General features: G+C 38.7%; 1 long non-coding RNA gene across 2 annotated transcripts; it reads left to right on the top strand.

Annotated features, from left to right (window-relative positions):
- Positions 1 to 230: 230 nt before the first annotated feature.
- On the top strand, positions 231 to 25,018 carry LOC124103244 (uncharacterized). Of its 2 annotated transcripts, none has more exons than XR_009228254.1 (4): positions 231 to 354; positions 19,909 to 20,052; positions 21,180 to 21,333; positions 24,805 to 25,018. It is a non-coding gene; the product is annotated as an uncharacterized LOC124103244 (long non-coding RNA). The 2 variants fall into 2 exon arrangements; XR_006855143.2 differs by lacking the exon at positions 24,805 to 25,018 and adding an exon at positions 21,438 to 22,375.
- The last annotated feature ends 320 nt before the right edge of the window (positions 25,019 to 25,338 follow it).

The raw sequence follows: 25,338 nt of genomic DNA, 5'->3' as shown, positions 1-25,338 counted from the left end.
ATTCTGGTCAGGAAATGTGGGTGTTCCATTCTGCATAGTCGTCTGTTAGCTGGGTGAAGTTGGGGATTCACTTTATAGTTTCTGGTTCTCAGTTTATTTGTTTGTAGAATGATATGGTTTGATGAGATGAACTCTTCCACCTTACCTCCATTACAAATGAGGAAACTGGGACTTACAGAAATGAAATGATTTGCCGATGCTCTAATAAGGCAAATGTAGAACTGAGCCTTGAACCCAGGTCTTCAGAGTTTGCATCATGGCTACACCAAGTGGACTTGAGCAATCCCACCTGGGAGCTGGGGACCTGAGGATGGAAGAGAGGATGCAGCCGTACGGAGTGCCTTTTCCTACTGGGTAAGCCCAAGGGTGTGTGGGGAGGATGCCTGTACACAGGACTGTCTTGGGGGGTCTTTGTCTCTGGGGCCTCATACCCTTGGACCCCTGTTGACAGGGCTGTGTTGAGAGGTCTCCTGTCCCTGTTTCCCTGAGGTGGGGTGGGTGGCTGCTCTCAGCTTGTCCCAGCACCGAGAAGACAGCCTGGCAGATGGTGGTTTGGCTGGCTGCACAGTGGTTGGCTTCCCAGCACTGACGAGCTTGGCTGTGCTCGTTCTGAAGTGGGTCTGACAACATTCCTCTCCTGGCAGCCATGTCTTCTCTCCTCCAGTCTTGTGCAAGCAAATGGCTTTGCAGTAGCTTCCCTCACGTCCTGGTGTAGGCTGAGATAGGAACATTAGTCCTACACATTAGCATACATTTCATGTATTTAAATCTTTTCACAAGCTCTCTCCAGATTTCATTCCCTCCTTCCTTTGCACAGGTTTCCCTTCCAGTTGCATAAACATAATTTATTTGTTTTAGTCAATTTTAGGATTATTAAAAACAAAACAAGCAAAGAAATCATCACTCCTCCAATTTACAAATAAATTTGCAAACAAAATCAAACCAATAAACACATGTATCCTATAAACCCATTGAAAGTGCTTTTTCAGCAAAATCATAACCAGCTGCATTTGTATGCAAGCTTCTGAGATTCTGATTTGTAGCTCTTCATTATTTTTGTCTCCTATATTCTGACCTTGTTGTTCTTTTTCCCTTCTCCACTTCTGGTTCTGTCTGTTCCCCTGGGTCTTATAGAATTATACAGTCTATCCAATCTACTTGTGACTCCAGGCCAGTCATTCCCAACTCTAGCTGTACATTAAAATCCCTTGAAAATATAATCTGTTTGTTTGATTCTAGGCATACATGTATTTAAAGGTACCCCAAGTGATTTGTAGATAAAAAAGTGATAAAGCATTTATAAATGGGATCAATCCCTTCCTTTCCCTGTCTAGCTAACCGAAACTTTTCCTCTTCCAGTAATTCTCAGAGAGGAAAGAAAATGTTGCAGACAGGTGGTTGTTGCCTTTAGAGTCTGGTCTGGCAGTGCTCATCACTGTGTCTGGCAGGGTGGTGGCCTTCTCTATGGGTTTTCATGGCATGTTTAGGGGCACAGGATGAACATAAGGTACAATAAGGTTTTTTGCTTATTCTTTTCTTTCTTTTGTTAAAAACAGATTTATTGAGGTATAAATTACTATACAAAATTCTGAACAGATATAATGCATACAATTTGATGAGCTTGGATACACACTGGTTACCACTATCAAGGTAATAGATATATATCCATCACCTCCCAAAACTTCCTTGTGCTGCAAGAACAATAACATGAATTCTACCCTTTTAACAGGTTTTTAAGTGCACAATATAGTGTTGTTAACTACAGGTGCAATGGTGTACAGAAGATCTCTAGAACACATTCATTTACATAATTGAAACTTTATGTACTTATTAAATGTCCCCAGAAGGTCCATATTTTGAAGACTTGGTCCTCAGCTAATGGTGCTATTGGGAGGTGGCGGAGTACTTAGGAGGAGGGGCCTAGTGGAAGGAAGTTAGGCCATTGGGGGTGTGCCTTCAAGATGATACTAGAACCTCAGCTTCTTCCTCTTTCTCTTTGTTTCCCAGCACCATGAGGTGAGCATCTCTGCTTCACCATGTGCTTTCCTCCATGATATTCTGCCTCACCTCAGGTGTAAAGTGACAGAGCCAAGTGACCATAGACTGAAACTTCTAAAGCCATGAGCCAAAATAAATCTTTTCTTCTTCTAAGTTGATTATCTCAGGTATCTTATCACAGTGATAGATAGATAACTAGTGCACCAATTGAACATCAGCTCCCATCTCTCTTGCATTTGTAATTCTAAAAACAGAAGATGAAATATGAATAAAATGCAAAAGGGGAAAAGAAGCTCTATTGCAGAAATTTGAGTGGGAAGATTTTGCTTCAGTCATTATACATTTCAGTACATATGGTATCGCTATTTTGAGTTCTTGTGGGCCTTGTTCTTTTAAAAATACTTAGGGACATCCTGGCTATAAAGACATGAGGCATTTTGCACAGGTTGTATGTTTAAGCTCATGGGAAGAGGATCATAAAGCGAATCTTTCATGTCCACCTTATGCTAGGTATTGAGAAAACTCTTTTCTCTTTGCCTAAGCACCTGTGTTGAATTTGGTAGCTGTGGTGTTTGGACTGATTTAGCAGTAATTAATCTCCAGGCTAATTATGAGCTCTGTTGTCATTTTGCTAGATGTAATTAAACTGCATAGCTGGAGAAAGTTTGGAAACTATGGTTTCCAAGAAAACTCTTCCCTGCAACTTGGCAAGGAGCTCAAGAGTGACAACATAATCAGCCAATTAAATATAAGCTGGAAGCCTGATGTCCTTCAGGATGAATTTACAAGAAGAAGACAAATGTATGTTCACAAGAGGCACCTGCTGTTTTACTGCTGTCTTTTTGGAGAGAGTTTGGAGTATTCTAGAGGTTTTCTTCCATTAATCCTTTTGATAGTTTTATTTAAGAGGAGGCAGGACAAGCATTTTAGACCTTTTCAAACAGATAAGATGAATAACATCATCAAGTTTAACTATCTTGTCAAAGGGCATCTTGACCATGAGTTAGAAAGGTTTTAATAATACATTTTCTTCTAAAATATGATACTTAGCTACACAGATTCCTATAATAGCTCTCAAATATATAAGAAAGTTAGACTAGCATGGAGATATGCATAGGTTCTTTGATAAATAAATTATTTAAGTTTTTTTGAGGTCAATGGTCTGCTTCTTTTTTTTTTTTTTTTATTTTTTTTTTTTTTTAGCTTCTAGGAAGAAGTTATGGACCCTGTGCCAACCATAAGCTAGTGGAAGGAAACGGTCTCTGGATCACACTGGCCTTGGCTTTGCTCAGCCAAGCTCATCTACTATAGAGTTTCCAAAAGTGTATGCAGGTGTGTATGTACTCCATTAGCCACGTTTAGGAATTCAGGATTATTTGGAGTGATACATGGACTCATATAGGTAGAGTTTTAAAATTATAGGGTATATTTCATAATTACCTTTTATTTATAACAAGACTTTTCTCTCACAATAGTAGAAAAATGGGTCCTTTTGAGAAGAAATTTATTTTATTTAAACTGAAAACTGTATAATATCATCAATTTTTAAATAAATGATGATAAGGTCAATATGTGAGCAGAGCCCATGTCATGAAAATGGCACATGAACGACTAATGTTTGGGAAACAGGAACCTCTATCATTGTTTCCTAGTCTTGTACAGAGGTCTATTTCCTTGATTCATGTGTTAGTCAGCTTTTCATTGCTGAGAGCAAAATACAAAAACAGCTTAGAAGAGAAAAAGTTTATATTAGACTCACAGTTTCAGAATTGTGAGATGCCAAGAAGGGCAACTGTCTGATCCCAGGGGCAGATTTGCTGGAGTCGCATGGCTGAATGGAAGGATCCTTAGAACTTAACAACAGTCCACTGGTCGGTGGAAGTCAGAACTACTCAGACCTTCTTCTACTGAGTTGATTAAACATGGTTTACATTAATATGATAATGGAAATTTATTTATTTAAACAACAGAATTACTATCACATTTTAAAGGTTTCCTCTGCCTTGATAATATCCGATTTTAAGCAGGTTTGATAGTGATTGCATCATAGAACCAATTTATTTTATCTTGAAGAATATGTATATTGATGTCAATTCAGACCATTCCATAATTCAAAGTAGTACCTCTCCATTGTGACATTTACAGAAGTATTTTAAATACTACAAGGATATCTGATTAAAGTGTGCAATGAATACACTTTCAAGTGTTGTTAGCCAAGGCCTGATATTTGAAATTTATAGATACATATATTATTCTATTTATTTTTCTTCTGTTTCCTGGTGATCCCAAACATTTAACCATGTTCCCTTCCTGACACCTGTACTACCATTACTGTATCAAAGAATGCAGACCTTACCCAAGCAAACCCTCAGAGTTGTTTACTGATGGCAGACTCAGTTAATTCTTCTCAGATAGTACAAACAGTCTGGAGAGGCTCCTTTTTGTTGATTTGTTTCCAAGAGGACTTGCTGGAAACTGCCCGCCTCTGTGGTTTCATTTCACAATTTTTCTTGGCTACATTTCCCTTTGCACATCCTATTTATTATCATCTTATTTATCCCAGGCTTACAAATCAATCCATCAATTAACAAGTACTTGTTGAACATTTTTTTTTTTTTTATGGTAGGCATGTGTTGTTTGTCTTGCCTGGAAAACATTCCCCTCTCTTATAGTAACTGCTCTTCATGTTTCCTCTGGGAGAAATGTCCTTCTGCAATTCTTGGTCATGAGCTTTAGATGCCCATCCTGCCCCAGTCACAGGCATGTGACTTAGAATGGCTAGCCAATATATTCCATTCCTCCAACCCTAGTAACTCATATGGCAGAAGACACACAACCTGAAATATTCTATGTGGGACAAATTTCATGACTTTTTGCTAAAATTTGGGGGAAGAGAAGCACTTTTTCTGTTAGTGTTACTAATCAGATACAATATTTCAGGGGCTGTCTTTAATCCCACTAAGAAGGTCTTTGGGTAGTGAAGCCCCAATGAAGAAAAAAAAAATTCCAGAGCCTGGAATTAAGAGGAAAAATTTTAAGTGTTCCTTAGAAAACCTGATCCAATATCAGGCTTGTTTTATCAGTTTTGCTGCTGTGACTAAAAGAACAATTGTAGAGGAGGAAAAATTTATTTGAGGGCTCACAGTTTCATATGTCTCAGTCCATAGAAGGCTGACTCCATGCGTAGGGACTCGAGATGAGGCAGAACATCATGGTGGAAGAATGCAGCAGAGATGGCTAACATGATGATCAGGAAAGGGGAGGAGGGAGGGTGGGGTAGAGGGAGAGAGAGAGAGTAGTTACGGATCTCCTCTTGTCAGATACAAACATATACCCTATAGCCATGGCCCCACCTGGCTTCCATTACCACTCAATCCCATCAGGTGATTAATCCATTGATTGGGTTAAGGCTCTCATAACCCAATCATTTCCCCTCTGAACCCTCTCCCATTGTCTCACGTGAACTTCTGGGGGACACCTCACATCCAAACCATAACAAGGCTACTTCTAGACCTTAAGAGTGTACAAGATAGTATTCTTTAACCTAGAGTTGTTTTTCTGACCCTTAATAAAAAGGACTATACATGGGGTTAGGAATGATGGTGGAACGTGAGGATCATTATTATCTAAAGTACACATATGAAGACATGAATTGGTGTGAATATACTTTGTATACAACCAGAGATAGGAAAAATTGTGCTCTATATGTTTAATAAGAATTGTAATGCATCTGCTGTCATATGTAAATTTAAAAAAAGGACAATAGACCAAAACACTCATTATGTACAAAGATTTAAGAAAATAAAAATTCTGGCTTCTGAGGATTTACAGTAAAGTGGAAAGTACAGGAGACATTCTCATCAAATTAACATCACTCTTCCTGATGTGCTATTTTTTCTCTTTATCTCTGCACTCACTGCTTTATGTCAGGACTATTTACATATATCTCTGTATTCCATGATAGATTACACAAAAGAGAGCAGATGATCTATTGACCTTCTTGTCCTTCAATATTTAATACAAGTGCTTTGCATATTCAGAAAGTTTTTTTTATTGAGTTTGCTTGAAAAGATAACCAGTGTTACTCAGGGTTTTCTGATAAGCACCAAATGAGCAGTGGAGAGCATGAGGTCCTATTGTCTGGGGTTAAATAGCCTTTGTGTGTGTGTGTATCCTCGGGATCAGGCCCTCATTCAAATTGCTACCACTCCATGATGTTTGTTGTGCTTTGTTCTGTTGAGCATGACAGCATTTCTGGGGGTTCAGGACTAGACAGAGGTAGCTTTGTAAGTAAGGATGGCCCAAGAGGGACTGGGGGACTCTGGATACAGGAATGGGTATTTTTACAAGGAATATACTTCACTCTCAAAATAATGTTAAATAAAGTTGTCCTTTCACCAAATATAACTGGTAAAACATACATTATAAGCTTAATAAAGAAAAAAAAATGAAAGAAAACTGACTCCCATGAACCAAGAGTTTGTGAAATAACAATCACATCTTGATTATAATCACCCATCAACCTTTTGTTGCTCAATTTACTCTTAACTAGTTTTATATAGTTGAGTTGTGTTCTGATTGTTTCATTATTCTTGGAGTTGTGAATCTTTGTTTTTCCTAAAACAAACTGAAGTGATTTCCTCCCTCATTGTTCTTTGTTTTCAGAAAGGGAAGCAACTAAAGCTACTTTCTCCAAGGTATATACCTAGATATCTGCATTGAACATTCCTTTCTTTTGAATTCTTCTTTTAAAAAAAAAAAAAAATCAGGGATTGAACCCAAGGGCACTTAACCCCTCAACAACTTCCCCAGCCTTAAAATTTTATATTTTGAGACAGAGTCTCACTAAGTTGCTGAGGCTGGCTTTGAACTTGCAATCTTTCTGCCCCAACCTCCTGATTTGCTGAGATTACAGGCATGCACCACCAGGCCTGGCCTTTCTTTTAAATTCTAATTAGATTAGACATAAAGAGGAAGGTCTTCCTCTTATAGGAGTGTGTATTTGAGAACCAAATGATGCTTTTATTACATAAGGAAAGACTCAAGAGAAGGAACAAAAATTACTTGAGCATGTTCAAAACATGCATTCTCTTCATCTGGGATAATGCTATTCTGTGAGATGTGAAATAATAATGGCTTTCATTTAATAATTCCTTTCTATAGTTTTATTACATAATTAAATGTACTTTTCAGGGCTGGGGATGTGGCTCAAGCGGTAGCCTGCTCCCCTGGCATGCGTGTGGCCCGGGTTTGATCCTCATCACCCCATACAAACAAAGATGTTGTGTCCGCCGAAAACTAAAAAATAAATATTAAAAAAAATTCTCTCTCTCAAAAAATAAATAAATAAATAAAACTACTTTTCATAAAAGAATGATAGCTAGGATCAGACAGACCCTACTATGAATCCCTGTGCTTTTTGAGTCTTGAGTGTCTCCCAAAGGCCCATGTGTTAAAAGCCTGGTCCCCAGAATGTCTACTGGGAGATGGTAGAACCTTTCAGAGGTGAGGCCTAATGGGGGTTCTTTCAGTCTTTGGTGGTATGCTCCCAGAGAGGATTGTGGGACCCTGGCCCCTTCCTCTCTCTCCTTATTTGCTTCCTGGCTTGTGTTGTAAATAGTATTCCTTGTTTTCATACACCTTCCTTGATGTCCTACCTTGCTACAGGCCTAAAAGCAACAGGTCCTCCTGATCATGGACTGGAATCTCTAAAACCACGAGTCAAAATAAAACTTTTATCTTTCAAAGTTGATTATCTAAAGTATTTTGTTATAGTAACAGAAAACTTACAGACCTTGCATCACCATTTGCTGAAGCTCTTAATTGTAAACAATCCTCAGTTTACTCATCTCTTCCTCATTGGGTTGCTATGAAGATTAAATGGTTCAATGTCTATGAAGTCAAAACAAAATGGTGGTAGTAGCAGTGGTTAAGGACTAGCAAGAGTGGTTAGTATTGTATGGTCCTTCCCTATTTCCTTTTTAGGAAGCATAATATAAGAGCAATACCACATTTTTTTTTTTTCCAGGACTGAACTGGGCAATATGGCGAGGAAGGCCCCCTTCTTCCTTGAAGGATACAGATGAGATTTAGCTGTGCATACTTCCAGGAAAACTATTTTTCACTCTAGGGTATACTTCCAGGGGATGTAAGAATGGAAAATAATAGAAAATAACCTGCCAAAAATGCTGCAAAATTATAAGAATAACCTAATGTTAGTTTTTGTGTAGCTGAATTTTTTTTTGTTAAAGAAATTAAATTCCAACAAAACTAGCTTTGATCAAAAACGTTGACCCAATTTCTTATAAGAAATAAGGATGTTACTGTCAATTGAACAGAATAATAAAGACCATGAAAGGAAAAAAAATGTGCCTCTTGTTCTCTGCCAAATCCCAGCTCCTAAAACTTCACCTGGAATGTAAGAAGCACTCAACAATTATTGAATGAACAAATGCATTGTTGTTAAAGAACAGGTAGACTTGGGCTGAATTTTCAGCATGATAAATGTGTGACCTTACAAAATAAATTGGATAGAAGCAACAGGGTTACTGAAGTTACCGATCTCCTCTTGTCAGATACAAATATATATCCTACAGCCATGGCTGAAGTTATTCTTCTCTGAAAATCTTTATGAGTAGGCATGGATCTATTATAGCCAAGATTGTGTCAGTGTGATCTTTAAAGGGAAGAAGAAAGGCCAAGTATAACCTGTAGTTTGGAGGCTCTAGAATGCTCATGGAAAGTTCCATATCTGGGTAGAAGAACTTTCCTTGTCTTGGGACTTGGACACCTTTACCAAACTACAGGAATATTTATCCATGGTTAATCTTTGACTCCTAATCATACCTTAAGACAAATTTTCCAACTACAAACCTGTATTGCTTCTTATGCTATTTAATTGCAAGGCACTTGTCACCAAGGTACGCAGATGATAATATTCCCAGTGATATTTAGTCATAGATTGCCTCTCGGTCATGGCTGAATGGCATTGTTGTTTTCTGTCTGCAGACAGAGGAATAGAGCCATGCTCAAGGTTCCACAGATCACATGGAGTTTTCTGTATTCCAGACTATCTTCAGAACCAGGATATCCTAATATAATTGGGTTCTATTTTCCTTTTGAAAATAATGTAGTATATTGAGGTACTTTTTTTTAAACCTTTCCATGAGTAAATGTTTTTTTTTTTTTTTTCTTTTTTCATTTAAATGCCTTCTTGGAACCAAGCCTATTCATTAAAAATTCTGGGATAGACCATTGCTCACTCTATCATTGGTTTTAAATCACATAGTATTTTGAGAAAGAATTGTATTACCATGCTGAGGTACTGATAGTTATTTAAGGACAACATAACTAATAAACAAGGACACTATATTTCTGTCCCCAATCATCTACAAATGGACAGGTTTTATGCTAAATTTGTAACTAGTTAGTTTTGTTTGGAGACTTAATAGAATACCAGAAATAAATCATTTTTCAAAAGTTTCCATAATACATTTCAGAAAGGCACAGGTGGAAGACAATGTTTGAACTAATGAAACTCACAAAGCAGAAAGACAACAAATAAAATTTAAAGATCACACATTGTCAACAATACCCAATGGTGATGTTGATGGAAACTAAGATAACAACACACTAAAACCAATTTAGTTACATTTAATATGAAAATAAAAGGCAATTTGTGGAAACTAAGATGACTAAAAGAGTATAAAACATCCAGTATTTTCTGATTTACTTTGAAGGTGTAATTCATGAAGTTAGGATCATACATAATACAATGACAATATTTCTAGAAATATATTTGTGCTATATGGACTCATGGATGATAATATCTGAAGCATCCAACTGAGAGAGCTGTTTGGATTAATGGAGCACATCTGGGCATCAGTCCAATAAAAATGTTAGCTGAATGCTTCCTTGGGAGAAAATGATATTGAGAACTAGATGGCTACAAACAATTGATACTGGATAAAAGGAATGTTCTCCTCCTTCTTTTTCCACTCCTTAACTAGGTCAGCTATGTACCTTTGAGAGAAAAGAAGACTTCAAATGACTCCTGTAACACAAGTCACTTTTCAAGCAATAGACTTCTTTTTGGATAGATTGACATTTTATAAAATTACCCAAACTTTATAGCAAGCTCTTAATAATGAAGGCTCCACATTTAATGCAGATAACTCAGATTTATACTGCACACTTCTTAGAAGATCAAAGTATAATACTTAATTATCAATCTCTATGAAACTATATATGTGCATACATGTATTTTGTGCTGAGAACAGTAGGAAGAAATGGAATGACACTAACTAGGTCTTGTGGTAGGAACTCCTTTCTTTCCTGGTTTGAAACACTTCCCAATGGGAAGGTTTCCCATGAGGACATAAGAACATAAAAACCCTAGGCTTATTAAGTGCCCCTGTATCCCACTTGCCAGTCAGAAAGAGAAGGCAACTGGAAGGCCTTTAAGTGATTGGTAATGAGAGTAGCAGAAAGGATAGCATGGCGTGTGACAGATGAGCTAGGTGCACTAGCTCTTGACCTGGTCTGAACGTCACTTTTGCTCCATTCATAGTCACAGAGTGACTAAGTTGTTGGTTAATAAAAATCCTTTGCCATGTACCACAATGATTTTCTTAGACTCTAGTGGAATAATGTGTGCAGAAGTGTTTTGCTGGTTGTAAAGAACTGTGTCATTGTGAAGTGTGGATGTTATTATCCTCTCTAATGGAAAGCTCCCTGAGGGTTTATACCTTTCATAAACCTCTTCCAGCTGCCTACTTTATTTCCCAAATACCCCTCCTTTGGCTCTTCCTCCTTTTTGTTCTAATTACATCCAGGAGGAAGCCTCCATTAGGAATTAATGAGCTTCAGTACCTTAATTTACCATCTGCTCCACCCTCTCCCCCTCCTTTTAACAAATGAAGGTGTGTCTCAGCCTCAAGACCTTATGTTGGTTGTAGACAGACAGATGGGAGTGATTCAGATGAGAAAGACTCTTTTTCTATGGTACCAAGGTCATATTTGGATTTGGGGCTGTTTTTGGAAAGCAGATGGTGACTAGAATGTGAAAAGGCCTCTGTTTAGAGCTCCTGCTATGGAAAACACTGACCTCACTGGCAATCATTCATTTATGCATGCATTTATTAATTAATTGTTTTGTCTGCTATGTGATCACCTCTATGATAGATATTAGGGTTATAAAATTGAAAAAAAATCAAGCTTTTTTCCTTGAATTGCTCACATTCTAGTAGAGGAAACAAATAGAGGTAGTCAGGTAATTAAAATGCAATGTTTGGTGTGCTATAACACATACTTTTGAATATAGGGGAAGTTAGAAGAGCTGAAATACTATCAGAAGTTGGGGCTTTCAGAGAAGGGACTGTACTCTCAGCTCCCTTTATGTCTACTAGCAGAGGGAGCTGGTTTGCAGACTAGTATTTGGCTGATAACCACAATTCCACATCTCTCTTCTCTGTCTCTATATAGGTTCTGTGTAGCTTAAAATTTCACCTAGGATATAACTAAGAGATAGTGTATAATAATCCCTCCAACTCTATTTTTAGTAACTATGTGCCACTTATTGTTTAGTAAGGAGGATGGAAATAGAAAACACATGGCACATAAAACTGTTTATAAAGGTGTGAGTGAAACCCACACAAGGGATTGTGCAGGAATCTGAGAATATTATCAGCTGAGCTAATGCAACCTCTATATACAAAGAGGAAAAGAGAGCAACCAGTAGATTGCTGAGTTGGGTTCTATCACCTCTACACAGGGAACTAAGCCTCTTACAGATGAACCTTGCGGGAACAAACCACATCCAAACTATCGCACAGGGGTTAACTATACTGAAAGATAAGGATCCTCAGCTAGAACATGAAGGTCTGAGAATCCAGGCTTGTTCATTCCAAAAAAGCCATGACACACACACACACATACACACACACACACACACAATCTCTATATATTTACATATGTATGTTTATTAAACATTTTTTTAATATTTTTATGTGAGTGTTCATACACATTAAAGATGCATGCATATATTCTCTCTCTCACACCCCCCCCCCCACACACACACTGCCTAAAATTAATGGCACACAAGTTTTTTTCTAACATTTTTTTTTTTTTTGGTACTGGGGATTGAATTTAGGGGCACTCAACCACTGAGCCACATCCCCAGCCCTATTTTTATTTTATTTAGAGACAGCATCTCACTGAGTTGCTTAGCACCTTGCTTTTGCTGAGGTTGGCTTTGAACTTGTACTCTTCCTGTCTCAGCCTCCTGAGTCACTGGGACTACAGTCATATGCACCACTATTCCCAGCATTTTTCTAACTTTTACTTTCTTACTTGAGATGCTAGGGGGACATTTGAGCCAAACACTAGTTTATCAAAAGCTTAGCTAGTTTTCTTTCTTTTTTAAATTTTTAAACTCTTTGTTCCAAAAAAATTCAAACTTATGCCAATGTGCAAAAAATAGTGTAATAAACCATGAAATGTCCATTATCTTGCATCAGTACTTGTCAGTTGATGACCAGTCTTGTTTCATTTATCTTCCATCCAATTTCCCCCCTTCTATTATTTCAAAGTATATTCTAAACACCATAGCCTAATCATTTAATTTTTGCTGTACTGAAGACATGATAAAGTCATTTTTAATACACTATCTTTCTCAATCACAAATTAAGCATATATATTTGAGAGCTGAATCACAGGTAACATTTAATATATTTTTTTAAAATGTCAGGCCAATTTTACCCTCAATTACTTTAATCTAATAAAGACATGATTTTAAAAATACAGTTAAGTCACATGATACATATTTATTTTTTGTTTTTGCATTTTAAAATCTCCCAAGGGCCCATATACCAAAGGCCTAGTCACAAGGCTATGACACTACTGGGAGGTGGTAGAAGCTTTAGGAGGTGGGGCTGAGTGGATGTTCTTTTTGTTATTTCACTGGTGTGTCCTTGAAAGAGATATTGGGACCCCAGTTACCTCTCTCTCTCTCTCTCTCTCTCTCTCTCTCTCTCTCTCTCTCTCCACTCTCTCTCTCCACTCTCTGTCTTTCTCTGTCTCTCCTGGCTACCATGAGGTGAACAATCTTTCTCTGCCATATGTTTCTTCTATGGCATACTGTGCCTCCACAGGCCCAAAGTAACCATGGACTAAAACCTCTGAAACTATGAGCCAAAGTAAATCTTTCCTCCTTTTTATGTTGATTATATCAGATATTTTGTCATATCATGGAAATCTAGCTAACTTATAATGATGATGATAAGTGGGATTTTTGATGTGATTATGACTGGCAGTGTGCTTCAGAAACTTTTGGAGTTGATGTGCAGGAATTTGGAAGTTCGGAGAAATGAGCTAGAAAATGCTGTATGCTTAGTGGGAAATTCTGAACCTATCAGACCAGAATGCTGATAGGAATGACAATTGTAAAGTCTGTGCTGATGAAGTTTCAGATAGAAATGAGGACTCTACTGGGAATTATGGTAGACTCCACTTGTGTTATACTCTTGCAAAGAACTTATCTACATTTTGTTCATGCCCTGAGACTTGTGTGAAGTTGAGTTAAAGGTGACAGAGTGGTTTGTCTGGGGGAGGAAATTTTCAAGGCAGCATGGGATTGAAGCTATGGTATGGTTATTACTGGCTACTTTGAGCCAAATTTATAGTAGAATCCAGAGCAAAAAGCAGAGTTGAAAGTGAAATTTTATATTTTGGCCAGAAAAGGAGCAAGTTTGATGTATCCAAGGTGGTGTGGAGTTTAGACGCCAACTATGCACCAGAACAATAGGAAAGATGCCTTGAGTTCATCTTAGGAATTAGCAAAGCCCCACCCACAACAAGCTCAGTGATGTGAAGAGAAGATTGTCTCAAAGACTTTCCTTTGAGAAGGGGACTGTGCTCACACAGAGTGACTGAGGGAATTGTTTCATTATAAGGACACTCAGAGACTGCTGTAGCTGTGGTTTGAGCAGGTTCTCACACAGTCTGAGCTGGGGTCAGACCTTGCCATCATCCATGTGATGTTCTTTTTGTCTTGCAACACAGAATGCAAGAGTTGTGGGGTCAAGAAGACTTCCACTGAGATTTCAAAGAGAAGCCTGGGAGGCCAGGTGATGTGTAGCAGGGTTAAGAGTCCCTGCAAGCAGCCTCTGATGGAGCAATTCATAATAAAGTTATGAGAGTGAGGCTAAGGCTGCAGTGGAGACCTAAGGAAGTTAGAGATACCAGGACCATGGAACACCTGCTGAGGGAAGCTGAAGGCAACCAGCAGACACAGTCCATGTGGCCCATAGCCAGCAAGGCCATAGGCACAGGGCTGCCCAAACTCATTGGAGCTCACATCACACCACTGGGTGTCACAGATAGTAGACACGGAGCTGTAGGATTCAATGTTTGCCCGGCTGAGTTTGCTCTTCCTTTGGTGGGATTCTTCCTTGGTTTTTTTCCCATTCCTCCTTTTTTTTGTATAGGAGTGTTTACCCTGTGCTGTTATATCTTAGAAATGCATATCTTTTTATTTATTTGTAAAGGGGCTCACAGCTAAGAATGGTTTGTCTTGAGTCTCAGGCTTTTTGAGCACCAAGTCTAAAAAACACACATGTGGAAATAAAGAGAACAATCATTTTATTCCTATACTGAGTTAAGACTTTGGGGACTCCTGGAGATGGGCTGAATTCATTTTGGATTATGAGATGTTTATGACCCTTAAAGAGGCCAGGGACAGAGTACTATATTTTGGATCTGAAATGTCCTTCAAAGGCCTATATGCTAAAGACTTGGTGGTCATCAGCTTGGGGTGCTATTGGAAAATGGTGGAATCTTAAGGAGGTGGAGCCTAGTAGAAGGAAGTTAGGTAAAAGGGGCCCCTCCCTTGAAGAGGATATAGGGAGTTCAGCCCCTCCCCTTTCTCTCTGTTTCCCTGTTGCCATGAGATAGACAATTTTTATTTCACGTGTGCTCCCCACCATGATATACTGCATGCCATAGGCCCAAATGAGCATGGGCAGCTGACCATAGACTGAAAACTCTCCAACTGTTAGGCAGTTGATGATCTCAGGTATTTTGTCACAGTGATGGAAATCTAACACATTCATATAACTATTTATTGTATTTTAATTTAGAGATACTGGTTTATATTTTTTATTCATCCTTTTTTTTTGCTTTGCTTTTTAGTTAAAGAAATTTTTATATGAGTTATTTACCTGCTCCCCTTTCCCAGAAAAAAAATATCTGGAAGTTACAGTGGGGCACCTTTTATGATATGACGTTTTTTTCTCTCTGACTTGTAATGTCATATATTCCATGTAGCATGTGTCAATATATCCTGAGCTGGATATCTGTTTTTATTCTGTTGGCTTATGATTTTTTTATTACTGTGCCACTATTACATTGTCTTAGTTAATACCATTTATAACAGTTCTTTATTTCTAGTGTTCAGAGTCTTCTGAAGTATCCTGAACCTTCTTGGCCTGCTCTTCCATGTATATTTTAGATTCACTTTGTCAAATTCCCTGGGGGAAAAACAAAAACCAAACCCAACCCAAATAAAACAAAACACAAACAAAAAATACCTACTGCTATATGGCAGTTGACTTCTAAAAAGATCTGAATTGTAAAATCCATTTGTTGAGAGCTTCGAAAATTTTCTGGAAGTTTATGACCTGGAGAATGCTGGAGACAGGTACTTAAAACACACAGGAATAAAATGATTGTTCTCTATCTCCACATGTGTTGTTTTTTTTTTTTAGAAAGATTAACTTGATTGAAAATAATAATAATATACATCTTTTTATATTTGTGTGACCATATCTGATGTGGCTTCCTATTCCCTTCAAGGTCTTTCTTTGAAATATGGACTGCCTCAGTGACAAAACAGTCATGGCTCTGAAGAAATGAAATATGACAGAGTATCTCAACCAGTTGTCTCAAAAAGTGTGCACCATGGACCCAATATGTAATGCATTGATGGATGAGAATCAGGGGCTGATTATTGAGATATCACTGAAGATTACCACTGCACTATAACTGAATCACCATTAATTTAAAGAAGGAGGATCTAAATGTTTAAGGATTGCATTAGTTATCTATCCCTGTGTAATCCATCACCATTGCTTATGATTCTTCAACACAGGTGGATTAGGTCTTCTGCTAAGCACTCATCTGCCTCCTATAAAACTTTGGACTAGACCACATTTTTTTTTAATTCTTTTTTTTTTTTTTTTTTTTTTTTTAGTTGCTCATGACAATACAATGATCATCTTGAGGCTGAGCTGGAGAAGAACCCATTTTTGAGCTCATGTAGGTTTTGGCAGATTCGCTTCTTTGTTGCTGTGTGGCTGAGGGCCCCAGCTTTTTGTGGGCTGCCAGTTGGAGGCTACCCTTCATCTTAGAGGCCACCTGCAGATCCTTGCCACACCGGCCTCCTCAACACTGCTGCTTATTCTAAGTCAGCAAAGAGAATCTCTGATCTGCCCGGGGCCCAATCCTTCTTAGAAGCATTTCACCTGATTCTCCTAGGTCCATCTTGGTAAATATGGACCTTATTTAACATTTGCAAAACCCCTTCACATCTCTCTCTCTCTCTCTCTCTCTCTCTCTCTCTCTCTCTCTCTCTCTCTCTCTCTCTCTCTCTCTCACACACACACACACACACACACACACACACACACACACACACACCCTAGATCCTGCCTACATGCAAAGGGAGGTGATGATTGCACAGTCTGTGAACACCAAGGGTGCAGGAATCACAGGGTCACTTTGGAGCTCTTTGCCATTGGGCTAAAATAAAATGGAAGAAAAATGATCACCTGAGGTTCCAGCTACCTATTTGTTTCTGGAAGGAGGCTTGCTTTTTTAGGGGCGATGTGGCTGCAGCTCCATTTGGCCTGGTTGCATCTGTGAGAAGGGAAACATCAATTTAAAATAAGTAGCCTCACCTTGCTGTTTCATAGACTTGGAGGAACATGCTAAGTCCTCCTATGAGAATGTGTCCCCCTCAGAGAATAGCTCCTCCAGGCATTCCACAAAGATCTTTTTGTAGTCAGCAGCCCAGGAAAGAGTTAAGCCCTGACTTTTGTTCCCAAGCCAGGAGTTTTGATTAGATGCTTAATTGTGATTAGAAGCTTATATTTAGGGTACAGGCTTAGTAACTTGAAACATTCAGACACCACATTTTGTACCTACTCTTAAGCCTGCCCCCAGGACATGAATAAAAGGAATTGTGAGGTGCACTGTTGGTACAAACACTGGGCAGACAATTGTCTTCCTGGCCATGCTACAATTCACTGATACAGGTGACTCTGTTTGTGGCGTTTATGCTGTACATCTCTCTTCACCTTTCAGGCCCCAGCCTGGGAAAAATTTCCGTCACAGCAGGGATTAGTGCCTAATGGCAAGAGAAAAAGCAATTAGCATTTCCTAACAGCTAACCAAACACAAAGGCTTCCCCCAGCCTTGGATGGAACACCTTTGACCATTCATTGCTCCTCTGCTGTAAAGCCCAACACCTTACAATTTGTGCTTAATTACACAGGAAAAGAGAAATCTGTTTCTCCCGGAGAGCCTCTGAGAACCTGTTGGGGAAAGCTTTCAATTTTAATTACAGAAGAAATACTGGCTGAGGCAATGTTGAAAGGGAATTACCTTTCCTTTTTTTTTTTTTTTTTCTGATTTTGCAAAACAGCTGGCCAAATAGAGCACCGGAGCTCTGTTTAGGAAACCTGTGCAGGGTGGCTACAGGCCGTGCTGGGGTTCATTTTGCAAATCAGCTTGAAAGATTTCTTTTGGGCTTAAGGAAGCTAATTTAAACATTGCCTGTGTACAGAAACTTTAATCCCTCTTAATATGTCAGCTGTGCCATCAGAAAAAGCACACCTCCTGCGCTGGCAGACTGGAGAAGAAAACCAATACTGTCTTCATTATTCAAACCATCAGCCCATAGACAAAGGGGAGAGGCAAGAAACAAATCATCCAGGTGACACCCAGATCTTCCCTATTTCATCTTGACAGGGTTTTCTTTCAATGCCTTGCTCCCTCTCCCTGCCCCCTTTCTGCCACTATTGCCTCCCTTTACTCTTTATGGTAATTGAAGCTGGGCCCCAAAGCCCTCAGAGGCTTGTATCTTCTTCTCACATGAGTGACGCTTCAGTGATAAACTTGAACTTAAAGTTACTGAGGTGGAACTGAGGGTTCATTTGATAGCTAGTGGTTTTCAGCAGCTCTGCAGGGCTTCAGGGACACAGCGTGAGGTAGATTGTTAATGTCCTGTGAGGGAAAACAATAACACATTTCATTAATGTGTTCGTGTGTGAAGCATCCATTAGTGCACTGGAGGTATTAATGACGTTATGCTTTAAACTGACATGTGGAGCATGACAGGAATTGCAAGGTCAGATGGGAACAGATGACATGATGAACAAATATTTGAATGGCTTCATTTGCCTGCAGGTCAAATGGTGGGTGCAAGGAATGGAGGAGGTGGGACATAGAAGGGAATCCTTTTCTTTTAACATAGACCAGTGGAAGCAAAAGGAAGGAGACATGTGTGCACGGGCACGTGTCCCATCCCTTTAAAGAACCAGAAGGGTGGGGGAGGCATGCACAGAGAATAGAAGGGACCAGCTGAAAGCCACAGGTCCTGTGATGGTTTGAGTGTGCTATCGGCTGGTAGGACATCCTCCTCAGGCAAAAGCTTTCTCCAGAGAACCCCTTATCAAACCAGGTAGGGTATTCTTTGCCCAGCCCAATAATGAGGGACACGGAATTTGCAAACACAAATGTTGGCCAGTAGGATTGTTGGTGTCTTCATTGAGCACCTGGAGGCCCAAGGCAGTTTTGCATGGTACTGGGAGAAAAAAAAAAAAACACATAAAAAATCAGGTTGACATTGACCTTGAGTAGCAGGGAGATTGTTGCATATTTAGCATCTCTGAAGGATATGAGAGTTATTTGAACCGGCATCAGTGTAGAGAAAAAAAAGTGATTCTTATTGCATACATTTGGTTTGCCAGAGAGTTCTGGTTTATGTTTGTTGTCCCAGCATAATGATGGGAACTTTTAAAGCCTTCCTAATTTGAGGTAAAAGTGATAGATAGCATTAGAAGTCAGGACAGTGTTTCTACAGTAATATTCTGTTTCTTTTTCTGGGTGCTAGTTCCATAGGGGTTGTCGCCCTGTATATATGATTTGTGTTCTTCCTGTATATATGTGCTATGCGTCAATGAAGCTGTTAGGGTTTTCCTTTTTACATGTTTCTGGGAAACACCCACTAGCATGTCCAGCATTCCCTTAACTCCCCTCTTCTCACCAAAGTAAGAGGATTAGTTCATGTACATCTTAGCACATGGCATTTTAGCTCAGTCTAACTGAGTAGAACTGACCACTCCTTGATCAAGGTCACAAAGACTGAAAAGGCTGCCAAATGAACCGTGTGAGCAGGGAAACACAGAGCAGAGCAGGGAAGGTCTGGATGGTCTTCAGCACAATGACACAGACCAGGGCCTGGACTCCAACTGCAAAGATGTGTGGTCCTGGCCAGGGAGGCTTGGTAGTAGTTTATCATCTCAGTTCCAGGGATGGTTACATTTCTAAAAAATTCATGGCAGTGTAATTCATTGAACTGATTATAAATCTGAATGAGGCAGTAACGGTTTAGTTTTTGCTTTGATAATAAGATGTGGAAAAAATATTTGATGTTCTTCCTGCAGCAGTTGAAGGCTCACTGTAGATTCTGAGTGGGGCGGGCTTGACGGCTGTGGATCAGGCGAGAGATGTCAGCGGCACACATCTCAGGGCGACAAGTGTAATTCAACATGAAAGATCTAAGTGTTTGGCAGCTTGTCTGTGGAGGGTGCCCTTGGTTTTCCTTTCTCAGATTCCAATCTTCTTTCCCAGCCAGAGAAGACAATTCCCTGAGTGCTGTTCTGAAGCAGAGTGAGGGCTGACCTGCAGCTAAATTAGCAAGAGAGCTGGCTTCACATGCTGAGAGAATCTGATGCCAACTTGGACAATCTCAAATGGCAATCTGCACATGACAAGGTGACTGTACGATTGGAACTCATGCCTTCCATATTTAATTTTTCTTTCTGAAAATGGATTTTTAGATAGTTTTATACTATTGGGAGTGACCAGATATTAGGTAAAACTTGAAGGAAATTGGAAAAAATGTTGGCAGCAAGATGACACTCCCCACGTACTTATCTAGTCAATTAATATGACATTTGTCCCTAGACTTAATAGCCAACACCTATGCTGCTAAAGACATTTTTCCTCCTCAATTAGATGGTGAGTGTGATGAATATTCTCTGATGTTATTTTAATATTGCTATTTTTTTCATTGCAACCACTGGCCCTAGTTAATGTTGGATAAGACAGGACTGTAATGAATCAGAATAGCAGGAACAAGACAGGAATGCTGTGAATGGAACATTTTTATGCCAAACTTTTCTTGGAACCAGGACGACCTAGAAGTTTATCTTGTCTTTTCCAATTCTTTCCCTCCTTGCATGGACCCTTGGACTTCAGTTTGGCTCTCTCTGTGTTTCTTTGAAAACCTAGCCAAGATGCTATCTCCTCCAAGAAGCCGTCTGAACCTCCCAGTCTAGCCGGGTGAACCTCTGATATGTTACCTATGAAGTCTGGCTTCCCTTACCCATTTCCCTTATCATAAGTCTATCTCTTTGGGTCTCATTGGTTATCCATAGCAGAACTTGAACTAGGTATTTAGTACATGGATACTGAAAGGCAATGAGAACAAATATAAGTCATGTAGAAGTACATTTCCTTTCAAAAGGAAATCAAAATTTGAAGTATTTCCAAAAAAAAAAAAAAATGTTTGATTTCCTCAAAGTTCAAATCTCAGGTTTTCACATCATTATTAAACTCCCAATTGAGTAAATACAAATGCAGGTGTCAAAGGTCATTATAAGATATGTAAACCATATGGAATTGATGATAACTGACTATTTTTCAACCTATTATTTTGCTGTCTACATTAGCAGAAATCATTCTAATTGGAAAAGATGTGCTTTCCTTCAGATGAATTTTAGTAAGTTTTTGCCAAATGGGCACAAGCATCTGGACTCTTTTCTTTTCAAGCCAAGCTCAGAAGTTGTTGAGCTTTTGCCATCTCTAATTGATGGCACTCGACTGTCTGACATTGACAGCAATAGTTGATGCTGGCTGGTGTTTTTGCTGGAGAGGTGAATGACACCGACGAGGGAAGCCTGGACCCAGCCTGTCCCCTGGCGCCTTCGTGATGCAGCATCGTGACCTTTCTGCCTGGGAGATGACTCATGGCAGATGGCAGTGAGTTAAAGGGTAAGGTTGGCATTCATTATGTTAAAAAATTAATTCTGAATAATTTGAGGAGAGAACATTACAATGTTCCTTTTGGTGGTAAAGGACTTTTTGATTGTCTCCAGATCTTTGCTTCTGTAGAATTCTTGCCATTCCATAATTTATGCACAGTGGAGAAATGTTTACATGTTGGAGAAGGAACATTTTGTGGTGGAGTCAGAAAGAAGAGGTTAATGTGGCCCTGGAGGATATAAAGAGCAAGCACCAGTATCACATGTGAAGACGAGATGATTGGAGGAGTGAAGAGAAGTGAACTCATGGACACGACACTGAGAACAGTGCGCTGACTGCAGTCAATAACTTGTGAAATGGTCTCTTTTGAATGAAATGGCACCAGAGCAGAACATCAGGAAAGGTGTTCCCCCCAGCTACACCTGCCATTATAGGAAAAGCAAAGATGTGGCATGAGAATAGCCATGTCCCCTTCCAGGCGGACACCAGTAGTCAATGCTTCCTGGAGTACTGCTTCCTGTTGACCCTGAGCTCAGTCAGACAGGACCTCAGAGTCCTTCTCAACACAGATCCATGAGGAAATCTATTTACCACTCCTGTCAACATCCTGAGCAGACAAACCCTGAAAAGCCAGAGTGGCAACAGGCAAACTGACTGTTGGCCTCAACTGTAAAAAATCTTTCCAGTGAATTTCCTATAGTTTCTCCTTTCTTAATGTCTCTATATATGCTCTGTGACATTGACAGTCCTATGTACTCTAGTATTTGCAATTTAATTTTGTCTCCTTTTCATGAAATCCCAAGAATTTTAGAATAGGACTAAAAGAAACTTCATCTGAATTTTTTTTTCAAAAATATTTAAAAAACTTTTATTTTCAGTATTTTGAGGTCCAGATATATTGCTCAATAGTCACTTTTTTTGTTTGAATTTTAAATTATGGGAGATAATTGAATTCTACTCAAATTTTATTGCCTGCTTCATTATGAGAAAAGGAGGATGTTGCCTTGATATTTTTTTTGAAAATTAGTAAAACCTGAACATTTAAAACACACTGAATTTATACTTGTAATTTCTTTGTGCATTATTTTATTTTTTTTCTGATCAAAATAGATCCATGCTGGAGTAAAAATGTAATATTTCCTTTTCAGTTAATGTTACATTCTTCCCTTCCAACCTCCAGTATTGGGAAATCAATATTTATTGCTAATTCTAGGTCCCTGTGCTGCTTTTATAGAAACCAACAAAACATTAAATGCTGTAAAATGGATTTGTATTGTAATGCAACATCTTCTCTTTTTCCCTTCAATGCATCATGCAGTTGGCATGAACTACATCCACTGCAAATAGCCAAGACCTCCACAGCTTATTTAATGGCTGTGCCTAGAACTCAGGTGGTCTGGTACAAAACATAAACTGTAACCCTAAATTGAGAAGCAGCTGGCTTTTTGGCCACAGGATCTTTGTTGGCTAAAGCAAAGTTATTTTTATGTGCTGTTCACTCATGGTCCAGAAACTCCAGAGGCATTTGGTGCCACACAGAGTAGAAGGTTAAAGAGAGCTCTCTCCTGCCATTCCATGCCTTCTCCTTCCATGGTATTCCTTGTAGTACTGAACCAGGGCATGATTTCCCTTCTTCTGCTCTATGAAGCAGACGTCTCTTGGACCACACTGTCTACATAAGGTGTCACAATTGCTTGTGATTTTTGTAGACAGTGAATGTCATATTCAAATGATCTCATGCTTGTTCAGGCAGGCTTTGCAGCACTTAAGGCAAACTCTGGATTCATCTAGGGACTTTTGATTGTCTTATTTAGACTATTTGTCTGGAACTGCAGGTTTACTCTCATTATTGCAGTTGTGATTCTTTCCCAGAAACTTTTTGTCTAAAAAGATCATATAATTTGATGTGAATATTTATTGCCCTTCCTGTTATGCCTAAATGCTGGCAACTCATAACAATGAGAAGATGGTAAACTCATAGGGAATCAACTGTTTCTCATGCCCTGTGCCTCCAGAAACTTCATTGAATGAGGTGATATTTCCAATTACTTCTTTTTTGTTTGTTTGTTTGTTTGTTTTAATGGTAAATAGTTGTATTTAAACATTTCATGGCAATTCAATAGTGGAAAGGATAATCTATTCAACAAATGATATGGAAATAACTGGATATCTCTAGGTAAGAAATGAATGTTGACCCTTACCCCACATGATACACAAAAATTAACTTAAAATGGATCATAGACTTAGATATAAAAGCTAACTCTAGGTCTAGGGTTGTGGCTCGGTGGTAGAGTGCTTGCCTCACATGTGTGAGACACTGGGTTCAATACACCAGATATAAAGAAATGAATAGGAATAAGGTCCATCAACAGCTAAAAAATTCTAATAAAATCTAACCCTATGTTTTTAAAATAAATAAATTAATTTTAATTACATATATATGACACCAGAATACATTTTGAGTCATTGTACACAATTGGAGCACAACTTTTCATTTCTCTGATTGTATATGATGTAGCATCACAACATATGTGCAGTCATACATGTACCTAGGGTAATAAAGTCCATCTCATTCCACCATCTTTCCTGCCCCGATACCCTCTCCCCTCCTCTCTTTCCCCTTTGCCCAATCAAAGCTCCTCAATTTTTCCCATGCCCCTCCTCACCATTATGCATCAGTATCCACTTATCAGAGAGAACATTCGGCCTTTGTTTTTTGGGGATTGGCTTACTTCGCTTAGCATAATATTCTCAATCCATCCATTTACATGCAAATGCCATATTCTTATTCTTTTTTGATGCTGAGTAATATTCCATTCTGTATATATACCAGTTTCTTTATCCATTCATATATTGAAGGGCATCTAGATTGCTTATACAGTTTAGCTATTGTGAAAAGAGCTGATATAGCTGCATTACTATATTATGCTGATTTTAAGTCCTTTAGGTATAGACTGAGGAGTGGGATAGCTGGGTGAAATGGTGGTTCCATTCCATGTTTTCTAAGGAATCTCCATACTGCTTTCCAGAGTGGTTGCACCAATTTGCAGTCTAACCAGCAATGTATGAGTGTGCCTTTTCCCCTACATCCTTGCCAACATTTCTTGTTGTTTGTATTCTTTATAACTACCATTCTGACTGGTGTGAGATGAAATCTTAGAGGAGTTTTGATTTGCATTTCTCTAATTACTAGAGATGTTGAACATTTTTTCATATATTTGTTGATTGATTGTATATCTCCTTCTGAGAAGTGTCTGTTCAGCTCCTTAGCCCATTTATTGATTGGGTTGTTTGTTTTTTTGGTGTTAAGTTTTTTGAGTTCTTGGAGATTAGTGCTCTATCTGATGTGCGTGTGGCAAAAATTTGCTCCCATAAGGTAGGCTCTCTCTTCACCTCTTTGATTTTTTTCTTTTGCTGACAAGCTTTTTAATTTGAGTCAATCACATTTATTAATTCTTGATTTTATTTCTTGTGCTTTAGGAAAGACATATCTATGAAAACTACAGAACACTGAAGAAAGAAATTGAAGAATACCTCAGAAGATGGAAAGATCTCCCATGCTCTTGGATAGGCAAAATTAATATTGTCAAAATTGCCATACTACCCAAAGTGCAATACAGATTCAATGTGATTCAATTAAAATCCCAATGTCATTATTTATAGAAATATGAAAAGCAATTGCAAAATTCATTTGGAAAAGTAAGAGACCAAGAATAGCCAAAGCAATCCTTTTTTTTTTTAATTTTTTTTATTGGTTGTTCAAAACATTATAAAGCTCTTGACATATCATATTTCATACATTAGATTCAAGTTGGTTATGAACTCCCAATTTTACCCCAAATACAGATTGCAGAATCACATCGGTTACACATCCACATTTTTACATAATGCCCTATTAGTAACTGTTGTATTCTGCTACCTTTCCTATCCTCTACCATCCCCCCTCCCTCCCCTCCCATCTTCTCTCTCTACCCCATCCACTGTAATTCATATCTCTCCTTGTTTATTTTCCCA

This window comes from Marmota monax, unplaced genomic scaffold, assembly GCF_021218885.2.
Source record: "Marmota monax isolate L192 unplaced genomic scaffold, Marmota_monax_Labrador192_F-V1.1 WCK01_AAM20220418_F8-fsc00502, whole genome shotgun sequence".
NCBI lineage: Eukaryota > Metazoa > Chordata > Mammalia > Rodentia > Sciuridae > Marmota > Marmota monax.
This window is presented reverse-complemented; position numbering and strand designations above follow the sequence as displayed.